This window comes from Mesoplodon densirostris, chromosome 13 (assembly GCF_025265405.1).
Source record: "Mesoplodon densirostris isolate mMesDen1 chromosome 13, mMesDen1 primary haplotype, whole genome shotgun sequence".
In the NCBI taxonomy this organism is placed as follows: Eukaryota; Metazoa; Chordata; class Mammalia; order Artiodactyla; family Ziphiidae; genus Mesoplodon; species Mesoplodon densirostris.
Genome location: NC_082673.1, coordinates 12,463,212 through 12,488,408, shown reverse-complemented (window position 1 = coordinate 12,488,408; position 25,197 = coordinate 12,463,212). Strand labels below are relative to the sequence as shown.

The window sequence follows — 25,197 nt, the reverse complement described above, 5'->3', positions numbered from 1 at the left end:
AGGTCCGCTGACAACAGGTTAATGATTTCCATGCCCTCCGCTCCCGAGGCCTCCTCCATCCCGGATGCTCACAGATGACCCGCATCCACTCCTGACCTCAGGTTGTGGCGCGGGTGGGATCTCCCACCCCCCGGTTCCCGGCTCCTCTACGCTCCGAAGCCGCTCACGGGTTAACACCACCCGCCCCCCCTCCCCGAGACACCACTCGGGCGTTTAGGAATCGGAAGGCAGAATCTTAGTTCACCTCGAGGAAACGAAGCCCATAAAACTCTCAGAGCCGAAGGCTGGGCCGGGGGTATGGCTCTTCCCCTCAGACCAACTCGGAGGCTTCCGGGCTGAGGGAGGGGGCGCTGCCAGGGGACCCGGGAAAGTCACGTTTGCTCTGGGAAGAGGCAGCAGGCGAGGCCCGGGCTCCCCTCACCCCGCCCCGTCTCACCTGCCCGAGGGGCCCGGCTGCGGCCCGGACGCGCGCGGACCCTGCCGCCCGCCCACCCGCCTTGGGTCCCGGCGGCTCCGCACCTACCAGGCTCCGTGGTGCTGCCTTCCCGCGCGGCGGGCGCGGAGCCGAGCGCACTCGCGCTTCCTCCTTCCCGGCAGGGCCGCCGGGCGCTGGCGCTTCCTCCCTGACGCGTCACGGCGGCCGGCTCCTCCCGCAGGGTGCGCGGGGCCGCCGGGGAGAGCTGGGCGTCCGGCCGTGCTCCGAGGTAGGCGCCCGCTCCCGGCTGCAGGGCGGCTGGCGTCGGGAAGGAGCCGCTGTCTGAGCTGCGCCCCCGCCGCGGAGACCCGCTGTCCTCCCGCTTCCCCGAGAACCCGCGCGAGAGCCCCGGCGCAGCGCGAGGTCCGGCCCCCGCCTCGCCGTGGGCGCAAAGTTCAGAGGACCCCGCGGGATCCCGCCTAGAGGCTCAGACTCTTCGTTTGTTTCCCGCTGCTCAGCTTATAGTGACCAATGCCCAGGGGCCCAAGAGCGGCGTGGGCCCTAGCGCCCGGGCTCGGCGGGGGAACTTGACCCTGGCACGCAGAGAGCAGGACCGCCGGACGCCCGGAGAGACAAGAGCCACCCGGGAGTGGCCTGGAAGGGCATGTGATGGGGTAAACTGTACACTCAGGTGAATAACTATCCAGATAATTCAGGGGAACAACTATGCTTCATTTAGCATTCTCGGAACAGTTTTCTACTTTTTCATCAGCAGAGTTTTGGCCTTTGTATGACAGGAGAGCGCTTTCACAGATTGGCAGATCATTTGTACAGAGAAACTTCCTTTCCACACCTCTTTTTGGATCCTCTGTGTGTGTGTGTGTGTGTGTGTGTGTGTTGGCATTCCATTAATCTCCAAGTCAGCTGAGGGCACACTGTACAGCTTCTTATTACTCTGGCTATTCTTTAAATATAGAAGTTGTATTTTAGAGCCATGTTAATCTTTTTTTTCCAGATAGGGTGAAGAGAGGTACAGAATGTGTGCGTGATTAAATGGGTGTGGAGTGAAGTGGTCAAGATTTTGAAGTAGAGTGTTTTTTGGTTTTGCCCCACAACCAGTTAGGTTTTATCAGATGTCACTTGAAGATAGACTCAAACAACTATTTAAAGAATCCCACGTGCATATCGTATTTCAGATTTTGAATCAATGACCTATACTTTAGCTCATATGATTCTAGAGAACTTGCCACAAATCTATGAACAAACGAACTAATAAAGGTAATTAGAAGAACTGATTTATGTGCGGCTTCCCTAAATTCAGGGGGGCATTTCCTTATATTTAAAATATTCAAAAATTTAGTCTCACAGAAAAGGTAAGAATATTCATTTCTGATGTCAACATTGTATGGCCTTCTCCTTCTTAAAGAAAATGGTTTGTGAATCAAATACTTTTATACTTCAAAACATAATAATCCTACAAAACTTTCTAAACAGTGATATTCAGTGGCATACAGAAATGGATATAAAATACGGTGGATTCTAAAATCCAGTAGATACTAATCAACACATTGCCAGTGGTCCTTTATATGTTTTTACCGTGATCCATACAAAGCAATCCGCACAATAAAGCACAGAGAAGCTAGAGAAGTTCCTCTCTTGTAACAAAATCAATAACTGATCAGTGATATCTCTTAATTAAAGCCATAGTCACAGTGCTGAAAAATTTCTCAGACAAAAGGAACTTTTGTGACAATGAACTCCAAGTGGAATCATATCATTCTCACTTCAGAGACAAATACCTGGCTATCACCACTTTTCAACTTCTTTTTTCTTTTGTTTGAAAAACAAACATCTGGGAACCATTATATTTCCAAGATAAATTTGTCCTCCTGCTGTGGAGAACACACACACACACACACACACACACACACACACACACACAGTCTCCAACTCCCACAAATGCTTCAAGACAGAAAAGTTGGCGGGTGATGTTCAACTGATAAAACGTTGGGTATTTTGCCTTTATAATCTGAGAGCTGCAATTTAATAGCTTGATTTCTCAGAACACTAGAGGTCATAAATATATTCACAAACTATTGAAGGGTTTTTTCACTTAAGATTAAAGGACACACTTTAAGGCTGATCATTTTGATCAATTATATTCACCTATAGATATAGATCATATCTCCTTTTTCCTTTATGTTTCCAATTTCTTTTAAGTTTACACTGTAAAAGTTGTTGAATGTTCAGCAATATCTAGTTGATGTTTATGCCTTTATAAAAGGTTTCATGTAAATTCATGTAAGTACATTTTTTAAATAGAGAAAGTTTTTTGTTAGACTCTGGATTCCAATATTTTGTTTGAAAATAGGATTCAGTTCATGCAGATTGGGCAAATATTGTGTTCATCTGTTATATCTATAATGTAGACATTATGAGCACAAGCTTTGGAATCGGACAGACCCAAATTTAAGTTGTGACTCTGCCACTTTCTACTTCCAACAAATTATTTCACCTCTGCGAGCAAAGGTTTTGTCAGGAACGTAAGGATGATAACAGTATTTTTTTCTCCTCAGTAAGACAGATAGTAATAGTGCTTATCTCATGAAATTTCTATGAGGATCAAATGAACCTAGTAGAATGACTGGAACATATTATCAGTTGATTGCTATTGTCATCATCGTTATTGTTAGCTCTAACACAGATATAAAAATGCCAGTATTTCATATTTCAGTTGCACTACTATAAAGAATGGTCAGTTTTTAGAGTTTTGGGATTTTTGTAGAAGTCCTAAAAGTAACAGGAAAAAATCATAAAAGAAATACTAAGATATAGTTATGTTCAGAAGTTTAGATAACTGGACTGTCAATACTGTAAACTATTGACCCAAACATTAAAAAAAAACCACCCAAAACAAAAACAAAAAACTACCTAACCAGGTTATACAGTATTTCTTTTTAAGTAATATGTTACGATGAGATGAGTGCCTGTTGTTTTTTTTTAAAGTGAGTTCTGGTTTATGATCTTTTTTTTTTTAATTTATTTATTTTTGGCTGCATTGGGTCTTCATTGCTGCACACGGGCTTTCTCCAGTTGCGGTGAGCGAGGGCTACTCTTCGTTGCGGTGCACGGGCTTCTCACTGCGGTGGCTTCTCTTGTTGCAGAGCACGGGCTCTAGGCGTGCAGGCTTCGGTAGTTGTAGCACGCGGGCTCAGTATTTGTGGCTTGTGGGCTCTAGAGTGCAAGCTCAATAGTTGTGGCGCACGGGCTTAGTTGCTCCACGACATGTGGTATCTTCCTGGACCAGGGATCGAACCCATGTCCTCTGCATTGACAGGAGGATTCTTAACCACTGCGCCACCAGGGAAGTCCCAAGTGCCTGGTTTTCATCCTTTTTTCAAAATGGAAAACATTTTCTCTAATATGGTGCCTGATATGGAACCATCATGATTTTTTATATCATAATAAAGTCCTCTGTTATTTGTAATTATTTTATTGTAACTTTGCAAGAGTTGAGGAGCATAACAGTACAAGATTATCACTTCCCTTAGGGAAAAAAATTTGATAAAATAGGTAGTCACAGGACCTGAATGACTCTATTCATAAGTTGGCTGGAAATAGAAGTGAGAGCCAGTATTCACTAGAATATTTGTTTTATAGCAGAAAAATCACTAAGACTAGAGAAGTAAGAGTAATGCTACCAACTACATGATTACAAAAGGAAAGGTGTTTTTGATTCATGTTATTTGCATAGTTTTTATAGCACCTTTTCTTTCATTCTACTACAGACTCACCTACTTAAGTGGGTCAGACATCATGAGTTGTTGCTATAGTTTCCAGCTATGTTGATTCATTGATATACCAACCATAATATCCCACAACTTCAGAAAAGGGAAAGCCATTTTTATTGGGAAAGTAGTTTAAGGCATAGTCCTAGCCATGAATTGGCTCAGAAAATAATTAACAAGAAAAGCCTGCTGTAAAAATAGGTGAGAATATGAGAGTTAACGTGACCAATTTATTGAATTTTCTGAGCAAAGCAATTTAATAAAGCAACGCAAAGTATAGTTAGAATAACTCGGATCCTCACGGGAACTGAAACAGACCGGTTTATACTGCCTTAGCACAAAGCAGAATTACCCTGTTTCCTTGATCTGGAAAACGGTTCAGAGCATGCTCATTTTGTGTTGCCTGTGGGAGTGGCTCAAAGCTCAACATATTTCTTGGGCCAAGTTAGCCATGTTCAAACTCAAAACTGAAATGCCTGAAGTTCAGGTGTGTTTTGTAATAAAGAGAAAACTCTATTTTAAAGCAAGACTATATTAAGGTCAAATATAAGGCTTTTCAGATCACAGAACTTTCTTACTTTCTATATTAGACTCATGAGAAAAACCAAGGGGAAGTGTTACGAGATCAAACCGTCTAAACTGCTACCATCAGCTTTTTGATTAAAAAGCTGCTAGAAATTGCTTTAAATCTTGCTAAGAATATTCCATTATCTGAAGTAAAACTATTATCCTTCCCTATTAAGGAAATCTCATTATCTTCCGATCTAGTTATTATGAGCATCAAGAACAAAATAAAAATTGCCCCTTTTTTCTTTCTCATTTTCCCTCTTTGTTTTTTTCTGTCTCTTGTTTGGATAGTCTGTTACGTACATAAACTGTGTCTGTTGTTAGTTGACAGTAGCTTATTTATATAAGTCCTGTCAGCAGTTACTGTGTCCCTCAGAGAATCATATTAGGCCTTTGAGCTCAAACCTACTAGGTAGACTTTGAAGATAATAATTATTTTAGTTAATTATCAGTATAGAATAATAGCTTTTCTTAAACACCATTCATTTGGTGACTCAGTTATTTACTGTTAATTATGTGCAATTAATGATTGAACCTGTCTCAGATGGCAAAGTCTTAATAGCCTTTGGCTTAAAGAGGTGCATTGCTCTTATTTCCTCATCTAGTTCCCTAAGGTATCTGTGTCTGGCTCAGCCAGATATGTCAAAGGCTTAGATGGAACTTAAGGGACCATAACTCTTCATATACCAGAACACCCTTAAATTCCCTAGGTTTTCTAGAATAAACAGCTTCAGTTCTTTTAACTTTTTCTACACCTCTTTTTCTTTCTCTCTTTTTTTAATGTTTTACAACTCTCGTACAACTTCTTTCCAAATTCTCCACATTCTTTTTTAGATGAGATGCCCATTATGAGACATGGAATCTTCTTTGAAACAATTGGGTAAGTCCTTAGTATAGTGAGAGCATTCTCTCAGCTCTTCAATTCACACTCCTATAATGCAGCTTAGAATTATTCTTACATTTGGAATTATATTTCATCATTAGACTTTAAAATCGGAACTCTAAATGCTTGTTTAGCATACTTACACTTCTCAAATTATATTGAAGAGGTTATTTTGATTATCCTATTGAACGCCTCTGCACCTGTTTTACCAAAACTATTTTTCCTGGATGATTTTTAATTTCATCGCATTTGTTAAGACAAAAGACATCCAAAGTGGAGGGTACAAATCCTAGGAGTACTCAAGACAATTTACTACAGTTGAAAATTATTCCAGGATCAAACACAAATGAAACTGTGAACTCCCTGAGTGCAGAGACAGTATCTTTTCACCTTTCCATCCTGGTCATCAAACATAGTGCCTGACGTACATCAAGGTCTCAATAAATGTTTGCTAAATGAATGGATGAACCAACACTTGGTTCAGCACCTTGTCCTTTAAAACTCCTAGAATATTATCTGCCAATGTTAATCTCATTGTTAGTGTAGTTTGTTTTGGTTTAAGTTGCTTTTGCTACAAATCTTTCCTAATTGAAGACTGTATGAGGAGAATCAACATTTTCTGGCCATTCGAGTGCCAATTCGATTAAATAAACATTTATTGAGTTCTTACTACATTAAGAAAGTCTAGGAAGATAAATAAGATTTGATCCCTACTCTTAAGATACTTACATTTTAGTGGAGGGTATATAGTTGTACACAATAGATATAATACAAGGCAGGATATGATAAATCCAAAGAGCTATAGGAGCACAAAGAAAAGAGTGACTAATTATCAGTGGACCATGGGAAAGATCATCCACTGACCACCCAATTCATCCCAGACAGTATGTCAAGGCTCCAGCCCTTACCTATGGCTGGTGTCTGTCTGGCCTGGTCTTCCACACACTTACATCTTACAGGGATCCAGAGAGGGCAGCTGAAGCCACAGTAGCTGGCTGGTTGAGGATTCGAGGATCCTGGTTCCCAACCCTCTCTTTCATCTTAAAATAACTAATATGTATCTCTGTCAAATGTCTCCTAGTTTAGGGCCTGATCCAAAAGATACACCCAGAATTACCCAAATGCTTGATTTGGAATTACACCTTTGCTTTGAATCTTCAAACTAGTAAAGATTCAAAATGATTAGCATGAGACAGATATTTAAAAATCTTTTTAGATTTGCAATAATATTCATGCAGTACAATCTGTTGAAACAACCAAGCCAAAAGAACCAGTGATCTAATTCTGGTTACTGCAGGTAATAAGTTCTCAGCTTCACTGGCAACAGATGCTAATTATAGCAAAGAAATCAAAGGTGAAGGCAGACACTGAGGTGAAGAAAACATGCATTGTTTGGTTACTGCTTCTTCTGTGCATCCTTAAAGTGGAACCAAATCTGGCTTTTACAAAGCTACTTCCAGTTTAACTATTTTTAATTTTCTAATTTCTGAAATAGAGAAGACTGAGATTAGCAAACAAGCATTATCTTGTTTTTTTTTTAATGCTTCAGAAATGGTGCTATTTTCAGATTCTATTTAATAACAGTAGACAAATCACAGCCAGTAAACAGGTCAAGAACCTGAGAAGGCTGAATGATAAAATTAAAACATTCACTCATGTTTAACAGTCTGCGTATGCCTGCCAAGCATGGTGTGTTTATGGTTCACTGTACTGGACTGTATGCCAGACACTTCAAAGAACATTCCAGAGAGATGGGCTGACTTACTGGAAGTTGAAAGGCTCAAACTCCACAGTTTGTCCTTTTTTTTTTTTAACTTAAAAGAGTTTTTATTATGAAATATTTAGACATTTTACAGGACAACTAATCCAGTTTCTACAAGTCAATGACATAAATTTTTTTAAAGGAAAAAGGAAAAAAGGGGGGCTTCCCTGGTGGCACAGTGGTTGGGAGTCTGCCTGCCAGTGCAGAGGACAGGGGTTGGAGCCCTGGCCGGGGAAGATCCCACATGCTGTGGAGCGGCTGAGCCCGTGCACCACAACTGCTGAGTCCACGCGCCACAACTACTGAGGCCTGCGCACCTGGAGCCCGTGCTCCGCAATGGGGGCAGCCACGAAAGTGAGGGGCCTGCGCACCGCGACGAGGAGTGGCCCCCGCTCGCCGCAGCTGGAGGGAGCCCGCGCACAGCAAAGGGGACCCAACACAGCCAAAAATAAATTTAAAAAAAAAAAAAAAGCAGTGACTTGTATTAAAAGAGACTTAAAAGGTCTAAGATGGCGTGGATTTATTTAGATTCTGATTTGAACAAACCAACTATAAAAAGACATTTTTTGAGACATTAAAGAAATTTGGTTATAGAATTGGTATTAGATGTGAGCAATAAATTTTTATGTTTTGTGAATATGGCTTTGCGGTATGTAAGAAAATATTTATATTTTAGAGTTGGAGCCTTAATATATGAAGAGACAAAATTACATACTTGGGATTTGCTTTTAAATACTTCAGCAAAGGAAGAAAAACAAGTGACAGATGAAGTAAATGTCAGCAAACTTAATATTCATCAAGTAACTGAGTAATTCCCAAGGTAATGAGAATTTATTATACTCTTCTCTTTTTACAGAAGTTTCAATTTTTCAAAAAAAAAACTTTTTACAGGACTTCCCTGGTGGTGCAGTGGTTAAGAATCCACCTGCCAATGCAGGGGACATGGGTTGGAGCCCTGGTCCAGGAAGATCCCACATGCCACGGAGCAACTAAGCCTGTGCGCCACACTACTGAGCCTGCACTCTAGAGCCCGTGAGCCTAGAGCCCGTGCTCCGCAACAAGAGAAGCCACCGCAATGAAAAGCCTGCGCACCGCAACAAAGAGTAGCCCCCGCTCGCTGCAACTAGAGAAAGCCTGTGCGCAGCAACGAAGACCCAACACAGGCAAAAATAAATAAATAAATAAATAAATAAATAAATAAATAAATACCCAGAAATAAAAGGCCATATACACATGTGTACACACACACACACAGACACACATACTTCTTTAAAAAAAAAAAAAAACTTTTACAAAATACCCACACTTTAAATTGGGGGTGGGGTTATGGTTATAAATCTAGACCTTCCAGGCCTGTGAAGATGGTTATTTACAAACTGTATAAGCAATTCTTTTATTTTTTTTAGATTTATTTATTTCAGCTGCGCCAGGTCTTAGTTGCAGCACGTGGGATCTTCGCTGTGGCATGTTTAGTCGCAGCATGCAGACTCTTAGTTGCAGCATGCATGTGGGATCTAGTTTGGCGACCGAGGATCGAACCGGGTCCCCTGCATTGGGAGTGCAGTCTTACCCCCTGGACCACCAGGTAAGTCCCTGTATAAACAATTCTTTACAGCCGAAGTTACTTTAAGTCTGTTTTGTTTGCATTGTGGTTTTTAAACTCTCTGACGAGAGGGAAAAATAATCTGAGGTCACAAAAACCTTCATTTGCCAAAGTTGCCCTGAACGGTATCCCTGCTTCCACGTCTGACCTTCTCTACTCGTTCTCCACCTACTAGCTGGAGTTATATTTAAAACCGTAAGTACAGTCATCTCACTCTCTGCTGAAACCCTTCAGTGGATTCCAATTCCTGGAGTACAATCCAAAGCTGTCCCAAGGCTCACGCAGGCCCGCATGAGCCAGTCCCTGTGGGTCTCTCCTGTCTCCTCTTGGCCACTTATCCGCACTCACAATGTTCCCACTTCGCTGGCTTCTGTCGCCCTCCAGTGGCTGAGGTGTGTCCTGGCTTGTGACCATTCCAGAGCTCGTCATTCCTCTTGGAACATCCTCCCCACCCATTGTTTTCTCCCTTATGGAAACAGTTCTTTTCTCTTTTACCAATTTCCACAATTTATTAGAGTTTATTAGTTTTGTGTCTATTTTTCCCACTCTTCTCCATGTGTATTCTGTTTACCACTGTGGAGCCAACAACATTCAACTTTTGTTGAATTAGCTAAGAAACATTTTTACTAAGCTTCCGGTCCTGTTAAGTATCATTATCAATTTTGAAATTTAGTTTTGGAATATTGGAAAAAGGGAGTATGGTGAATATTATCCAAAAAGTTAACTTAGGGACTTCCCTGGTGGTCCGGTGGTTAAGACTCCACGTGTCCAATGCAAGGGGTGTGGGTTCGATCCCTGGTTGGGGAACCCACATGCCACACGGCGTGGCCAAAAAAATTAAAAAAAAAAAAAAAGGTTAACTTAAACTTCAGAGGAATTAGGGTTGAGGGACCAGGGGGAATTTAAGAGGAAAAATATCAGAGTATAGCAAGTGATGAGTAGGCTGCAGAGCAATACCTTACACAGGGGAGATGTTGATGCCACTGTGCTTCCAGGTGTGTTTGAATTCATGCACTTCCATTTCCCTGGGATACCATTTCCACTCAGCCAGTGCCCTGACTTCCATCCTAGGTCTCTGCTGTGCAGTGAAGCACAGCCCTCACTAATGAGAGGGATCAGGGGATGGGATCCAGACAACTGACCAGAATCTCTCACTTCCATGTCAAGGAGCAAAAGTTGGTAGAATACATGCAAAGATACACAGCTTTATAATCATAGGGAGATTTTAACACACTTCTCTAAAAATTGAAAGCTCATACATATATAATTTGAATAAGACAGTTAAAAATATGAGCTAGAGGGGCAAGATAGGGGTAGGGGATTCAGAGGTACAAACTACTATGTATAAATAAGCTACAAGGAAATAGTGTACACCACAGGGAATATAGCCAATATTTTATAATAACTTTAAATGGAGTACAATCTATAAAAATATTGAATCACTATGATATACACCTGAAACTAATATAATGTAAATCAACTGTACTTCAATAATAAAAAAATATGAGCTAGTGGACTATATATATAACTGTACAACCATATGATTATTTTTAAAATTGAACACTTCCTGTTGCTTATGATGTGCCAGGCACTGTTGTAAGTCGTTTATAGCTATTGGCTCATTTAAAGAATTAAAGAGTATACATTCTTTCCCAGGTTATATGGAACATTTGTACAAGTGATCAAGTACTAGATTACAACAAGTCTCAACAAATAACCAAAAGTCAGTATCTACAGATCTAATCATTATGCAGTAAAAGGACAAAAACATGTAAGAGAGCAGGTTCCCTGACAAAGGCAAGGGAAGGCAGGGAGGGGAGGGAGGGGATGACTGAGGGGGGGGGTTTAGCTCTACCTACACGTTTTATTTGAGAGAAAGCAGGGAAGGAAGGAAAGAGAGGGAGGGAGGGAAATTTATCTTAAGTGGCTCAGAAAAAAAAAAGCTGCCTATGTAATATAGAGAGATGGGGACAAGCAAAGGTGATGCAATATTAACACCTGGAAAACTGTGAAGGGTGTACGGGAATTCTTTGTAACATTCTTCCAGTTTTTCTAAAAGTCTGAAAGGAAGTCAAACTTTTAAAAAGTTATAGCAATTATGGCAATCTCAGTTTATGGGTAAATGAGTGACACATTATCTTCCTTACATAAGTTCATAATTAAAAGATAAAAAGAAAACATTTAAATCAAGCACAGCAAATCGTTTATAGGAGGGACCCCTCGTGTCAGGAGAGAGGAGGCCATCGTTCACCCACAGAAGGCTGCCTTTGGGCCAATGAAACATGGTGCTCTCGGGGACTCTGTAAGCAGAGGGGCCCAGAGGTTGGTCCCCACTCTCCTCTGGAGCTGGTGGCCCCGTGCAGGGAATGATCTAGCTGACTCTTTGGCCCTGACTCTGCATCCCACTTATCTACAGTTGGCGGTTTTTCTCTATGACAGGATAAATAAATTAATAAACATTAAAACACACCTAAAATCCGTCTACCCATGACTTAGTTTCTGTGCATGTATGCCAACGTTGTTCAGCTGGTATTTATACAGTGCTGCTGTAAACAAAGCACTGTACTTTATATAGTAGAAAAGTATAAAAATAAATACAAGACTTGGCAAATGCTCGCCCCCAAAACCACAATCTAACAGCGGAAGGAAAGGCACGAGTGCCTGTGTGTGCCAGAGGTTACAGGGTCCACTTTCGTTTTTGCTGGCTCATTTCATTTTCATACCAGTTCTGTGAAGTAGATTTCATTATCCCTATTTTATAGATGCGGAAGCCCAGAGAAGTTATTAACGAGCCCCAAATTGCACAACTACTAAGTGACAAAACCAGGAGTTTACCTCACGTCTGTCTGACTCCAAAGTCCATGCTCTTTCTACATCACTAAGTTTATAAAAGTCACAAAAACATACATACTATAAGATTTCGTTTATTCAAACTCTCTTGGGGATGAGTCATGCTGGATAGATGACTAAGTGAAAGGGTATCCTCTAGGACAAAGAGCATTGTTCAAAACCTTCCAAGGCTAGAGCAGAGAATATTCCAGAAGCCTCTGGGGAAGAGACTTTTTCTCCCTGTGTTTCTTTGCCCTCTTGGGCGTTTGGCATTTGAAGCCCAGCACACCTGATGTCTAACTGACAAGGTTCTTCCTGAAAGCTCCAGCAAAGATCACTTTTGCCTTTTTGCTCCCTCAAAGTACAAATGAGATCAACCGATAATTTGGAAATAAGTTTAGTACATATTAAGGGAAAACAAAACAAGTATTTACAGAAACTACAACAAGCATAAAAAGAGTTGGATTTCCAACACACAGTTTTCTGATACCAGATCGGGCCCCCATCCAGTTCTGAAAGTGACAACAGTGCACCTTGGTCTTAAAGGGAGGTACCACTGAAGACTGTTTCTCATCTCATTACTCAGCATTTTGCTATCTCCCGGCCAGCTGGCTCTCAGTATTTATCTTGTCCTCTAATGATCCATTCTACATATGGAAATATGTACCCTCCCTGAATTTTAGATTCCTTATCTGTATAAAGTAGGAATAAGAAAATACCTAACTCGGGCTTCCCTGGTGGCGCAGTGGTTGAGAATCTGCCTGCCAATGCAGGGGACACAGGTTCGAGCCCTGGTCTGGGAAGATCCGACATGCCGCGGAGCGACTGGGCCCGTGAGCCACAACTACTGAGCCTGCCCATCTGGAGCCTGTGCTCTGCAACGGGAGAGGCCGTGACAGTGAGAGGCCCGCGCACCGCGATGAAGAGTGGCCCCCGCTCGCCGCAACTAGAGAAGGCCCTCGCACAGAAACGAAGACCCGACACAGCCAAAAATAAATAAATAAATAAATTAATTAATTAATTTTAAAAAAATCTAACTCATAGAGCTCAAATGGGGAGATCACATAGGTATAATGGCACATAGTAAACTCTATTATTTTTCTTTTCTTCCATCCCTGCACATATGCTGCATCATCACCACCATCCTTACAGTAATTATAGCTAATGGTTGAGCACTTACTATGTCCCTGGCACCGTTCTAAGTACTTGACATGCATTGACTAATTTAATCCATACCACAACGTTATGAGGTACAACAGGTACAATGACCACCTTCATTTTAGGAAGACACTGAGGCACTAAGAGGTCAAACAAGTTGCCCAAGTTCAAAAGCTGGGGCTCCATCTAGCCAGTTGGGCTCTGGAGCCAGTGCTTCTATCACCACGCTACACCACATACACAGTGGACGCTGCTGTGCTGAAAGTTAGCCATTTAGACCGACGTGGATCCCTCCCTCAGTTTGCCTTTCTGGTCCATCTTCATCCCCAATCAGGGGATATATATAAGCTGACACTAGAGCAAAAAGAGATAGAAACGAGGAAACATTAAAGAAAGGGCCTACGAGTATATCCAATCATATACAGAGATACCATTTATGATTAAAGGAACAGCTACTTCATAATCTTCAATATTGCTTGAATTCTTAGAGCAGGCATTTAATATTTCCAAAATCAATAAGGAACACGTATAAAGGTAGATTCATTTAGGGGAAAACAATTACCAAGGATAAGTAACTTCCAAAGTTAGGAAGAAGGGATTGCATACAGGAGGGAGTTTTTTTGTTTGTTGTTTATTTTGAGGTCAGTTAAACTGCATTAAAACAATAACATCAGTAAATAGTGAATATTTTCCCCTATCATTAGGACAGTGATTAAGAATGAGGGTTAAGAGCAGACATGGACTGAATTCCAGCAACACTACTTTACTAGCTGTTCGAACTTCTGTGTTTTCTCATCTATAAATGGGAATAATGATACCTATCATCTCGGGATACTGTTAGGCTTAAGTAAGACAGTATAATTAAGGTGCTTGGTACAGTGCCAGATGCATCACGAGTACTCAAAATACTTTCCTTTTTACAACATCACAGTAATGGCTGAAGAGTATCCTATGGCTGTGCCAGGATTCATTTAACCAGTCCCACGTTGTTAAACATTTGGATCATTTTCAATATTATCAATAATAGAAACAATAGAAAAATTTCCCATACAGTTCCGGTTATTTATTTAGTCTTAAATCCTATAAGTGATTTGATGGATCAAAGAATATCAACCTTGTAAACTTGTGACACACATTATCAAATTATTGATCAATATATAGTTTTACCAAGTGAATCTCTATGTTGAAGGTGATCTAGTCAACTCTTGCCAATAGTAGACATTATTTTAAAGAAATACACTAAATATGCAGGCCCCCCAAAATAACATGTTGTTATTTTACTTATTTATTAGACATTTCAATTTCTTCCTTTGTTATATTACAAAGCTCTTAGCCTCTAAATTAATTTAAAGTACGAGATTGGCAGGAAAATAGAAAAATAATTGGAATGGGTAAAAAAATTTAACATAGCATATTACAGACATGGCATTTCAAGTCATTTATGAGGAGAATTTTTCCAATGGTTTTCAAAGTACTCCCTGGAGCCTCCCCTGTAGGGAGGGTGAGAATGGGGGTAGGGAGTGTTGCCAGGTTGCAATAACTCTCATCCTTCCACATTTGAACCAAATTTAACTGTTTTACATATTGAACTTAAGTTGACCTGAAGGGTTCTGGACCTGAAAACAAAACCAAAAACACATTTAATGCAAGGTTTGGGGACAACTGGTATTCTGCAATATAAAATAAAGAGATAAATTAAAAAGTTGAATCTCTCCCTCACATCATATACAAAAATACACATAAGCTGGATTAAAACATTAAATGGAAAAAAACCTCCATATACTACCAGAAAATATGGGCAAACAATAACCTGCACACTCATAAAAGTAGATCATAATGAGGGGCACTATTTGCCTGTGTTGGTTTTTCCTAAAGTGTGTGCCTCTGACACAGATTCAAAATGGTTCTGTAGCCAAAGAAGTGTGGAAATGCTACATTGTCAATAGTACAGCCAAGGGGTGCCTTAGGTCATTAACTCTATCAGCATGCCCAAACCAACCCCACAATATATACTCTAAGTAAAACAAAACAAAAAAAAAGAATAAATAAATAAAACAGTGTGCAAAGAAAACAAATGTAACCTAGGATCTTGTGCTGCCAGCACTCTGGTCACTAAGCCCTTCCTCTCCCTAGACATTCCAGAGCTGTCACTGCTGCTCTCTGGAAAGAGTCACGTTGTCATCAGGATAGAAAGGCTCTGAGAAGTCCTGCGGCAGAAAAAGAAAACTTAGTTTACTCAACATTTCCTAAACTTATTTGACGGTAGAACCTTTCCCTCAACGATACCTATTAATATCCATAGAATTTGTGGAGCACACCTTAGCAAATGCCAGGCTATATGAAAATTAATCTTCGAATGGGAAAATGCTGGCTGAGGCATCCTTGTCAAGGATATACTGTCCATTTATCACTCTCCCATGTTGTGATTTGCTGACATCTAATGCCGATGCTTTAATTTAGTACACACACATAATTTCTTCAGTATACTGCTGCCCACTGATGTAAAACGCACCCCCTTGCAGACTGCCTTGGATTTAATTTCTTGTATGTCATCATTACGATGTACTTATATCTTGGAATACTATGAATTTACATACATGAGTCACAGGGCTAAAAAAGTATGCTGGCTTATACTTTTTCTCTACTCTCGCCTATTAAAATATCTTACGAAACTATACATATGAAAAATGTGTCAAGTACTCCTTGCTCTGACTTTTTGTGTCATATTCATGGAAGGAACTGAATGAGACTGTGTTGAGGGCATAGAGCTAGAAGGTTCAGAGACAGGGGTCAGGCTACTCTACGAAAACTCAAAATTGCTACTGCAATGAAGATACAAATGTTTCTTTTCTTTTCTTTTCTTTTTTTTTTTTCAAACTTAAGGAGCCCATTCAAATTTTAGGAGAACCAGACACTTATCCTAAGGAGACAGAAAGAACTGCTGATACTCTCATAGGGAGTGTCTCTGTGTAAAAAAGTTTGGAAGGTGGAAATGGAGCTCCTGGAATTGTATTCAAAAGACTTGTTTAGGAAGGTCCATGTTAGCAGGCTTCACCCGATGGGGGATTCAACAGTGGGTGAGTAGAATAGGACTGAAGACAACTGCTTCTTCTGGAGGAGGGACAGCCTTATGCAGATTGGTGTGGAATTCACCAGAAGCTCTTTTATGTCAAACTTTTTTCAGGATCCAGCTTTATAAATAAGCCTTTTAAAATTGATGTTGAGATTGGCAGTCATGAAAATTCCCCCAGGTATAGCTGCACACATACCAACAGTAGCATCAGTCATTGTTGCAATGGCACCTCCATGAAGGAATTTTTATATGAAGGCAAACGTTCCCAGGAGCCGTCTTCACATTTCTTCATGATTGGTCAAAGGACAGTCTTAAGTCCTTGCTCCAGCTGGGGTTGGGGAGAGCATGGTCCTTAGGAATGACTTTCTCCATAGAAAACCACCTCCGCCCGAGTACCGGGTCCCTCGCTGCGGGGGACGCGCCTTCCCACTTGCCGCGCAGGGCCCGGAGCATGCCCAAATGTTTTAGTAAATTCTTGAACTTTCTTTTACCCTTCAGGTTATAAATTGAGGGAAAAGAAAAAGAAGAAAAAGCAACGCTAATATAACCGCAGTGATAAGCATTCTCCTGCTCCAAGGACAGTGGTTATTTCGTCCAGCCATCTAAAATTAATGTAAATTTAAATTGTAAAATGTTTGGTTTGTGAGTATTAAGATTCAACTTCTGATCTACATTAAATGTCTCTCTGTATGTTTAATAACGTCAGTGCAAATGAATTCTGTTTGCACAAAGTATTAATAACTTCCAAGATTTTTGCTTCTAGTGCAAGATAATCAGATCTCATATGTTCATAAAAATTCTGGTGCTACAAAATCCTGGAATGTCGATTTTAACTGAGGATCAATTGATAACTCTGTAAAGCAGCTTATTCACTGTAAGCTGGGGTTATTACTTTTGAGTATTTTAAATCTGAATTAAATAGTATCTAATCTAATTATTGATGGGAACCAAAAACCAATTCCTCACTGTGGCTTTACTAGTTCACTTACAGCTACTAAGTTGTTGTGAATATATGTATGTGTATGTGTGTTTTGTGCAATTTCCGCTTCTAACTGGAATGTGGCATTGACAGTTTAAGTGCTGGTTCTTTAGAGTTTGGCATGTCTAGGCTACTGTGTGAAGTGAAATCTTTATTCATACATTGTGTCATGATGTCCTTTGGCTTTCATCTGATCCAAACAAAATCCTAAACTCAATGTGAACTCGGCACTAAAATGTTCATGTTTTAAGGTGCTCATTTGGAAAACCATAAATAATATTACCTTGCTTTAGATTAGTATCAGAATGATATATATATTTTTAATCTTGTAGAGAATTTGTGGATTTTCTATGAACATATGCTTGGATCTCACGCTGAGAAACTGCCATGGACGATAGCCATTCATTCATTCAACAGTATTTACTGAGGCTACTGTGTGCCTGGCACAGGGAATCCAACAATCAACAAACTGCCTGCCCTTATGAACAGCCTTACAGTCTAATGGGGAAGGAGGACAATAGACAAGTAATTATATAATTTCAGATAGTGATTCGTGCTGTGAAGAAAGTGAGGAGGATAAGGGAATGGAGAGTGAAAAGGACAGAAGTGCTGTTTTAGAGAGGTTGGAAGGAATGGCATCTTGTTGGAGCTGACATCTGAGCAGATACGTAAATGAATATTTTCCGGGAAGGTTTTCCAAGTAGAAGAAGAGCAAGTGCAAAACCCTTGAGACAGGAATGTACTTGGAGGGTCTGAGGACCAATAAGGTGGCTAGTGTGACTGAAACTAAGTCAGGGAGATAATGTCAGAGAAGTAGCCAGGGGCCAGATCACACAGGGTCCAGGGGCCAGACCACACGGGGTCCAGGGGCCAGACCACACGGGGTCCAGGGGCCAGATCGCACGGGGTCCAGGGGCCAGACCGCACGGGGTCCAGGGGCCAGATCGCACGGGGTCCTATAATTTTGTAGTAATGACTTTGGTGGTTGTTAGGGGAAAAAATGGGATGGATTGGAAGAGGCATGCTTTAGATAGAAAAGAAGTAGAACTCCTGTCTCTGAAAATCTTTTTTTTCCTTTTAAAATCAAGTTTATTGAGGTATAATTTACATACAACAAATGTGCTCATTTTAAGAGGATAGTCAGATGAGTTTTGGCAAATGTATATATCCCTGTCACCATCACCAGAATCAAGATAAGGAATATTTCCATCAGCCTCAAAAGTTCCCTTGTTCCCTTTTGCAGTCAGTGCTCACCCCCTGACCCTCACCAGAGCCAGGAGTTCACTGGAATTGGGGACTCATTATTTTTAATGTGGGCTTTAAGGACCTAGATCTGTGCTGCCTGATATGGTAGCCACTAGCCAAATGTGGCTACTTTAATTGAATTTAAATCAAATTAAATGAACAATTCAGTCCCTCAGTTGCACTAGCCATATTTCAAGGGCCTAATAGCCACATGTGGCTAGTGGCTGCCATATTGGACAGGACGGGTATGGGACTTTTCCATCACTGTAGGCAGTTTTATTGGGCAATGTTGAGATGTCACCCTGGTGGAATGTGACCTTCACCACACAGAGATAGGCCAAGCAGTCTGAAAACCGAGTAAGCCATACATGTCACAACACCCAGCTTTATGTTACTATCTGTGTTTATTACCTTTATCACCAAGTAATTAATAAAGCCATGCTTGGGCCAGGGTGTTTGAGGAGAATGGTATGATGATGGCAACAGTAACTATGGAGTTGTTTATTGCATAGAAATTCTTTCTCCATTACTAAGTTTCAAGGATGTCCTATTTTTATTAAGGACATGCCTTTATAACTTATAAGGCACAATCTTGTTTTAAGTAAAATTAAACCTCAAAATCATAGTCTTACTAAATCTGTGTGTGTGTGTGTGTGTGTGTGTGTGTGTGTGTGTGTTTTGGAAGGGGGGATTCTAAAGCAAATATGCTGAAATAGAAACATTTGTTAAAACTAGTAGTGGTTTTTAGGGCCTCCCTGGTGGCGCAGTGGTTGAGAGTCCGCCTGCTGATGCAGGGGATACGGGTTCGTGCCCCGGTCTGGGAGGATCCCATATGCCGCGGAGCGGCTGGGCCCGTGAGCCATGGCCGCTGGGCCTGCGCGTCCGGAGCCTGTGCTCCGCAACGGGAGAGGCCACAACAGTGAGAGGCCCGCATACCGCAAAAAGAAAAAAAAAAAAAAAAACTAGTAGTGGTTTTTATATTATTTTTCTGTACACTCTTGAATGCTTGAAATATTTTTTTTAAAGTAGGCTTTCATTTTAAATATTGGACAAGAATATTTAATGTTATCAAGATTGTTCATGATGTGATTAAAGAATACAGGTTAGGGCTTCCCTGGTGGCGCAGTGGTTGAGAGTCCGCCTGCTGATGCAGGGGACGTGGGTTCGCGCCCTGGTCCAGGAGGATCCCACATGCCGCAGAGTGGCTGGGCCCGTGAGCCATGGCCGCTGAGCCTGCGCGTCCGGAGCCTGTGCTCCACAACAGGAGAGGCCACAGCAGTGAGAGGCCCGCGTACCGCAAAAAAGAAAAGAAAAAAAAAAAGAATACAGGTTAAGGACTTCCCTTGTGGTCCAGTGGCTAAGACTCTGCGCCCCCCCATGCAGGGGGCCCAGGTTCAATTCCTGGTCAGGGAACTAGATCCCACATGCTGCAACTAAAACGCAGTGCAGCCAAATAAATAAATAAAATATTTTTAAAAAATACAGGTTAAAAACAGTATGCACAGTAGTATAGCATAACGGTAAGAATAGCCTAAGAGTCAGTAGAGCATAATAGTTACATGTACTCTGGAGCCAGACTACTTGGTTTTAATCTTAATTATGTCCCTTATTAGCAATGACACATTGAGTAAGTTACTTAACTTCTCTGTGCCTCAGTTTCCTTATCTGTAAAATAAAAATGATAAGAATAGTACCTGGCTCATAAAGATATTATAAGGATTAAGTAAATATATGTAAGGATCCTGGTGCACAGTAGATGCTCAGTAAGTGGTAACAGCTGTTATGATAAGGCTGAGGATGAGGATGATACAATTTTGGTTTCTTAAAAAAGGATACTCCCCCTTTTGTTTTAGAAAAAAGAACTTGAACAGTCCATCAGAAATGTTAACAACTGTAACCTCTAATTGATAACAGACTTATTTTAATTTTCTTCTTTTTTACTTATAGACATTCTACGTCAAGTAATTCTTTTTGTACTTAAAACAATAGAAACCCAGAAACAAAATCTTGGCTTTAAGCCCTTCCCCAAAGTGCCCTACAGCCTGGTAAGCAGTGATTTTCAAAGTGTGATCTTTGGACCAGTAGCATCAGCAGAACCAGACAACTTGCTAGAAATGCAGATTCTCAAGGTCCACCCCAGATGTACTCATTCTGGAGTGGAGCCCAGCAATCTGTTTTAGTTTTATATTCGATTCTGACGCTCACTAAAGTTTGAGAACTACTGTGCTAAGGCATAACTTGTAGCTCTGTACTTGACCTCTCTCACCTTTATATAGTGATAAATACTGCCAATCATTCTTCCTCAAATACTCTGCAACTCTTGTTTGCAATGTCCTCTTTCCACCCTTGGACATACCTGCTTCATGAACCTTTTGAGAGCTATTGCTCCTATCCTCAGTTATTGCCTGGCAATAGAAAATGCAAATGCCTTCTGGAGCCAGGCAGGTAATTTGTCTCAAGGGGGCCTGGTGTACGACCTTAAAGGTGAAGTGCTGGCCACTGCCCAAAGATGTTCACAATTTTTTTTTTTTTTTTTTTGTGGTACGCGGGCCTCTCACTGTTGTGGCCTCTCCCGTTGCGGAGCACAGGCTCCAGACACGCAGGCTCAGCAGCCATGGCTCACGGGCCCAGCCGCTCCGCGGCATGTGGGATCTTCCCGGACCGGGGCAAGAACCCATGTCCCCTGCATCGGCAGGCGGACTCTCAACCACTGCACCACCAGGGAAGCCCCACAATTTTTTGAAAAGTTAAACTGCTGCCGGCCAAACAAAAACACACCTAAGCCAAGTTTGGCTACTGGCCACCATTTACACTCACTTCTTGGCTAATTCTCTCTCAAATCACTAAGCAGCTATGATGTAGTGGCAAGAGGGAGTGCTGAACATGGAAGAAAACCTTGATTTGAAGCCCAGCTCTGCTACTTGCTAGCAGGGTGGTAATAATGATAATAATCTTAACCTCTCAGAGTTAAATCTTCTCATCTGTATAATAAGGACAATACTACCTATCTCACAGGATTGTTTTAAAGATTAAGATAATATACTTAAAAACACCTGCCATATAATAAGTCCTCAATAAATTTTTCATAGCATTTGTGGTATTTAGTTTCTTGTATTGTTTTGATTATATGCTTTATTCTACTTGTACTTATGAACAACTTAGTTTAGCCTATTTATTCTATTAGACTCTAGGCTCCTTTGGGACAGGGATGGCCTTCTGCATCCCTTTAAGTTCCTACAATACCTACTTCAGTAATTAAGTCCCTCTCACATCCACCTCAAGCTTCGACAAAAGCTTGTGATTGTCTGGGGTAGGGATCTGGAGTGACAGAGTCAATTCTCAGTAGAGATGTACATTTCATATGAGAAAGTATGTGGCTTGCTTCTAACAATCCCCAAAGTTAGGCTTCCCTTCTTTTTCCAACATAAAAGAGGAAAAACGATGATGGTTATTCTGTTAAGTGGAGGCCTTATGCTTTTCACAGTTACCAGGTTTGTTAAAAGCAATACAGGATGTTCAGAAGTGCCATACTAGAAATTATGAAGAAAACGGGTTTCAGTTTTAACTTAATTTTGACAATTCAGATACAAGTGATGCTGTGTAGGTATCAGAAGAGCTAACATTAGGTGCCCAGATCATTCTTCCCATCTGGAATAGTGAGGCAAGAACAAGAGCTATTATTTATCCCACAAAGAAGGTTATTAGGCAATTAATATCATGGGATTTGGGGAAGAGGAAGGAAGCATGTGTATCTCACATAAGCAGGTTAGAGGCTTTCTGCACTCCTATGGCTTTATAAGAAACAGAATGTCATATTTTGTCCTAACAAAATTTTCTTTTTCTTACTTTACAGGTACCCAGGCCTAAGTGCCTGTAAAGAATTAATTTCACATATTGAATTTGGCCTGGTTAATATCATTTTAACATATTATTTATGTTAGCTTTCTTACCTTCACAGACTCATTAAATAAATGACTTTCAGGTTAAATGACCTACTTTCAGAACTGTTTGAAAACTTACCTCCTCTACCTCCCCCCATTAACTATGCTTTGTACCGGGGTATTTCTATATTTTTCCCTCAAAAGTATAATCCTTAAAAGTAGGACAACTATAGTAACAAATGGGTTTAGGTATCAAATTTAGTTTGGGAAGAATGTTTCTAACTAATCTAGGTTCCATATAGGTAAAGGAACACTGGACCAGTCAAATGGATTGTGCTTGAGAAGCCAGGGAAAGGCTACCCATTTCTTCAGTAGGGTAGGAAGTAGTTATTCTGTGAAGGCACAATTCAGAATGAAATACTCAGACGCAATTTTTAAAAATCTATTTCACTGTTCGCATGTATCATCAATAAGGAAAATTTCGCTTGGTGGTATTGACATGAAAGTACATGACAGTGTTAGAACTGCACACTTGCTGTTATCTTTCCTGTGCTCTGAGGCTTTCATCATGAGAAAAATACAATTTCACTGCAGGTGTAAATTCTCAGTCACAGTAGAAAATAATTTCCACTTAAAGGGCATATCTAATTTCTCAACTTATAAAGAATTAAAAATCAGTTCCAAGACCACTTGTGTAGTTTGCCACCAAACTACTGTCAGAATAGAAATAAACAAAATTTCCTGCATGAATTAATTCTTTAAGAAAAACTTTATTGAAAATTATTCCCTTCAAGATAAATAACATTACCTATTTGTACGGAGGTAACATTATTTTTGCAGGGGCCAGGTAGAACTGGGCAAGAAAATAATTAACATTTAAAGGATTTCCCAGGACTTCTGTGGCGGTCCAGTGGTTGGGACTGCGCTCTTCCACTGCAGAGGGTGTGGGTTCGATCCCCGGTCCGGGAACTAGGATCCCGCATGCCCCACTGCGCGGACAAAAGACTTAACTTGCTGGTTCACATTATGTAAATGTTGTTGTTCTTATTATTCATGTGATGACTGGTGTGTGAATAGCAGGTGTGGTGCTTGCAGGGGAAGAAAAATAAACCTTTAAAAAAATATAAAGGATTTCTCTTTGAAACACATTTCTTTAGAAGAAAATTGTAGACAATAATTAGGTGAAAGGCAGTACTAATACCTTTTAGGAATGTCTATTTTACAGACGATTCATTTCAAAGCATCAAATTCTATTTACTCAAAAAACTTAACAAAGTAAACAGTTGCCTTGGCAGCTACAGAAAACTCGAATGGCCTCATGGACTGCACTGATGTATCTATTTTGTGCCAAATGTTTCAGAAATTTTGAGGCAGTTCACTTATCTAAGGTTTCAGAAAGCAAGAGTTTCCAGAATTATAAGTGAAAGGAGCTGACTGTACAATATTAAAATAATACTAGCTTTCAATTAACATATGAATGTGTTTGGCGTGAAGAGGCAGTTGCCTAGCACACAAGAAATAAAATAAAGTTCTGTGGCCTCCTTAAGGGTAAACATCCTTACAGGACTCATCCTTGAGTCACTACGGGGAGATCCTGAGGCCTAACAAAAGGTCTGTGCTTAACAGCTCCTTTTTTCTCTTTTAGGAAGTAGTATAAAAAGCACTCCGGGGCTTCCCTGGTGGCGCAGTGGTTGAGAATCTGCCTGCTAATGCAGGGAACACGGGTTCGAGCCTTGGTCTGGGAGGATCCCACATGCCGCGGAGCAACTAGGCCCGTGAGCCACAACTACTGAGCCTGCGCGTCTGGAGCCTGTGCTGCGCAACAAGAGAGGCCGCGATAGTGAGAGGCCGGCGCACCGCGATGAAGAGTGGCCCCCGCTTGCCACAGCTAGAGAAAGCCCTCGCACAGAAACGGAGACCCAACACAGCAAAAATAAATTAATTAATTAATAAACTCCTACCCCCAACATCTTAAAAAAAAAGAAAAGCACTCTGTGTCTGAGAGATCCTGGTGATTTGACCTTGGACAAATAACTTAATTACTTCTAGTCTGTTTCCGTAACTGTAAATGGAGCCAACAATACCTGGTAAAGATATTACAGGTGTGAGGATGAGATGATATATGAGATCATGTTTTGTAAACAATAAAGCAAGGGTAACCAGAAATTAGTTATAGAATACCGGTTATATAATACCAGAAATTATTTTATATAATACTCTCCTAACATTTCCTGCCTATGTCCCTGTCTGTAAAATGGGTACAGATCTAGGTCCAAAAGCCTGTGAACTTGAGCAAGTCATTTCCCTTCTGGACGTGTGTTTCCTAGCAAGGTTATTATTACATTATGAACATCAAATGATATCGTGTATGTAAATGCTGTGACAGGCATATATCAAGAACGCAATAAATGATAGCTGTTATTACTCTCTGAGGGTAAGATTGTAAGGATCAAACAATATTATATATACTTAAAAAGCTTTGAATATGTATTTAAATTCTGTACACATCCAAGGTATTGTTATTTGTACTGTAAACGGCAAAGACGTACATGGAACGCGGAAACAAATGGCGCCTCAATGACTCCAGTTGGGGGGAAAAGGCAGAAAAGGGGGCTCAGGAGCCTCGGCGGCTTGTAATAGCGGTGGGAATGAGAAGAGAGGAGTGTGATAGAAGAAAAAAAAAAGAAAAAACTTTAAAAAATACTTTGAGAATCAATTCACTATTCTCCCCCTCTTTCTCTTATGACCTCCAACCTAGATTAGACCATTTCATTCAACTTCCCATCCCGCCATGTCGCTGGACATTTATTTACTGTACCTTCTTCACTGGGAGCCTTTCATTCCCCTCCCCTTCTAGGAGTCGTGAACTTCAGAACCTCTGCCTCCGACACCCATTCCCTTTAACTCTGTTATTAACCAAGCCTCCCTATATTCTTCCCTCCGCCTAAGCGGGAAGTGAGGCTAGTCGCACCGCAGGGCATCCTAGGAAATGTGGTCTCTCATACTCATTTTGC

At 40.9% G+C, this 25,197-nt stretch overlaps 1 protein-coding gene and 2 long non-coding RNA genes across 25 annotated transcripts in view; 1 reads left to right on the top strand and 2 right to left on the bottom strand.

Annotated features, from left to right (window-relative positions):
• Positions 1-1,015, bottom strand: part of SGK3 (serum/glucocorticoid regulated kinase family member 3) — a 122,263-nt gene extending 121,248 nt beyond the window's left edge. For 16 of the 20 annotated variants that reach the window (XR_009534124.1, XM_060116559.1, XM_060116558.1 and 13 more), the window contains exon 1: positions 524-1,014. The gene's annotated coding sequence lies outside the window, so the exon portion shown is untranslated. Of the gene's footprint in view, positions 1-436; positions 455-523 lie in introns of those variants that run through there. The other 4 variants (XR_009534125.1, XM_060116556.1, XM_060116557.1 and 1 more) reach the window with 4 other exon arrangements.
• LOC132501086 (uncharacterized) lies at positions 649-24,588 on the top strand. Of its 4 annotated transcripts, none has more exons than XR_009534129.1 (4): positions 649-1,106; positions 5,605-5,650; positions 8,822-9,000; positions 23,829-24,588. It is a non-coding gene; the product is annotated as an uncharacterized LOC132501086 (long non-coding RNA). The 4 variants fall into 4 exon arrangements; XR_009534128.1 differs by lacking the exon at positions 23,829-24,588 and adding an exon at positions 16,577-16,671; XR_009534127.1 differs by lacking the exon at positions 23,829-24,588 and adding an exon at positions 12,621-12,831.
• On the bottom strand, positions 13,994-25,103 carry LOC132501085 (uncharacterized). Its single transcript, XR_009534126.1, has 3 exons — positions 25,002-25,103; positions 15,087-15,212; positions 13,994-14,621 (listed from the first exon to the last, which is right to left on the bottom strand). It is a non-coding gene; the product is annotated as an uncharacterized LOC132501085 (long non-coding RNA).
• Between the last annotated feature and the right edge of the window lie 94 nt (positions 25,104-25,197).